Source organism: Chenopodium album, chromosome 14 (assembly GCF_948465745.1).
Source record: "Chenopodium album chromosome 14, dcCheAlbu1.1, whole genome shotgun sequence".
NCBI classification, from domain to species: domain Eukaryota; kingdom Viridiplantae; phylum Streptophyta; class Magnoliopsida; order Caryophyllales; family Amaranthaceae; genus Chenopodium; species Chenopodium album.
In genome coordinates this window covers 29,862,585-29,865,104 of record NC_137847.1, presented here as the reverse complement: position 1 = coordinate 29,865,104, position 2,520 = coordinate 29,862,585, and positions in this window count along the sequence as shown.

Below are 2,520 nucleotides of genomic sequence, written 5' to 3'. Positions count from 1 at the left end.
TGTATATATATACAGACATTTCCATATCCGAGCTACTATAAGCACAAGCAGGACCCTGGTCGGCCTTAAAAGAGAGTCTGACCTACCTTTCAAAGCAGCACAATGTTTCCTATTTTGTGCGGCCAATTGCCTGTCCGAGCTGCCCGAGAGGCCGAGTAAAAACTTGAAGATGGTCCTCGCAAGAATAGGTGGTCGGACGGGAGCTGAGTTGGGTGTCCGACCTGCTATAGAGCAAGAGCCCATGTTCCTAATTTCATACGGCCAACACAAGGCGTCCGACCATCCTACGAGTAAAGAACCACCTAATGACTTTTAGGCGGACACACGCTTGGCCGAGTTGCTATTCAGGAAGGGTCCATGTTTTGACTTTCATGCGGCCATTAACTTGACGGAGCTTATTGACCAAGTAAAATATATAGGAAGAAAATCAGCAAAATATTGTATGCCAACTAATAGAGTTGTACTAATAGTGGGGGCTAGTATGCAACTGATCGAGCTGATCCAAAAGGCCTAGCTTGAGCAAACAATAATACTCCTTTGAGAAGACAATTTGGAAGAGTCAAAGTACCGACCAGCTAATGAGCAAACAACCTTCCTTTAGAAAAATGAGCGGCACTTGTGAGAAGCCAAGTGGACGAAGACCATCAGGCCTCAACTTATTACTAAAGACTGTAAACGGCAGCATGCTTATAAAGCCTAATGAAATTAGGCCGAGTAGGCCCTCCATGAAGTCAAGATGCCTACTTAGTGTCCGACCCTCTATACAAGAATTCATTACTCACAAGATAGCTTCAACGTCGGGTATCGTTACAATATAGAAGAAAGCCATCAAGGACAAGATAGGACAGTTTCTTCTAGTTTTTGAACGGCCTAATTACTATACTAAGTGTTAGCCGTCACATTTTATTCAAGTCTTTGAAACACAAGCCACCCCATTGGGGAATAAGGAAAGACTAAGGTCCAAACATTCCTTATTAAGTAGCCACTTCATGAAATTAAGGACAAATGTCCCGTAGTATAAGGCTTTGGCCCAATAAATGTATTAATACCTTCAGATAAGCCTCCCTTAATAGGGCAATGTACAGATCTTTTTATGGTCCGAGTGTACATTGAATGGCTCCTTAATCTGAACAAGTACAGAAAACTCTAGAAGGGGCTGAGCTGTTCATACAGCACCCTTCCAAGTCTGAGTAAGACTTACCATATAAAAGAGCAAAGTGGCACAAATGCCGAGCTCCAATGCAATGCAAGGAGAAAGCCAAGATGTAAGATACATACGGCAACTTTGCCAAGTATGACCTTGAAGTTATTGAGAATTAGCTCTCTCAAAGGTTAGTCCTAACAACTAAAAAATCGTTGGATGCCTAGAAAAGATAAAGGAAAAACCATCCCACCTGGCATAGAGACGAGACTAAGAATCTCAGCAAATGCTATATCTAATTCGGCACAGACACGAGGCAAAGCCCCTCGGCAAGTGTTAAATGTTTCTCGGCATTTCCTAGTCTAAGTTAATTGAAAGCTTCTAGACTCTATGCCGAATGAATGCAAAAGAGGCATCTAAGCCTAATTGGCCATTAAAGAAAAAAAAATATATCTAAGCCTAGGTCCAAAATAATCCTTAAAAAGGATAGACCAAATAGGGCAAACCTCATGAATGAGAGGAATTGAAAAATCTTAATAGCTAATCAAACCTTGTAAGAAAGGTACTTTAAGTAACCCATTAGTCGCAAGACAATCAAAGTGGGGCTTAAAAAGCATAATGATCGACATTTGTCTAGTTCAAGGGCAATCATTATTATGATTGATTAACTTAGAAAATATCATACCGGCCAAGGTATAAAAATTTTCCAAGTTAATCAAACCTTTTTTAATTGAACTAGACAAGATGTCGAATTCAAAGAAGTTATAAATTCATTTTCGAGAGGTATAATCCCTCTTGGGAAGAGAAATCACCCCTCTCGAGGGGCTATGTTTCGGGGTATTTTTACCCCCTTTTATAGACAAATGAGAGGCTAACAAATGGCCCAATAGTAAGCCGACACGTGGCATCCTACTCAGCTAAATAAGGGCCAATAAGAGCATGACACGTGGCCTTAAGAGAGATATCAGAAAAAGAGGGGCTCAAAGCCCATTAAGGAAACATACCTAGCATGAAGGAAACCCTAATACACGTGTCAACCACGTATAGGGCAGCCAATCATCCTAGGTTATGAAACCCTAGGAGCATGATCTCCCACTTCCCTATAAATACCCCTTCATTTCATGATGGAAGGGGAACACACAATTCCAAAAGGCACAATACCAAAAATATGCTCTCACTTCTCTCTACTTTCTCTCTCTAAAATTTCGTTTTTCAGTCACTAACTTGATCGTCGGAGGCGGAACTCCGGTAAACCGGAGTTTCGTTGTTTTGCAAGTGTTCGGCCGTACGAGTGTTGCATCACGGATCTGTCTCCCGCGGGAATCCATACCCCCCTTTCGGGTTATCACAAAAATGCCCGAAACAGAATGTGTTTGACT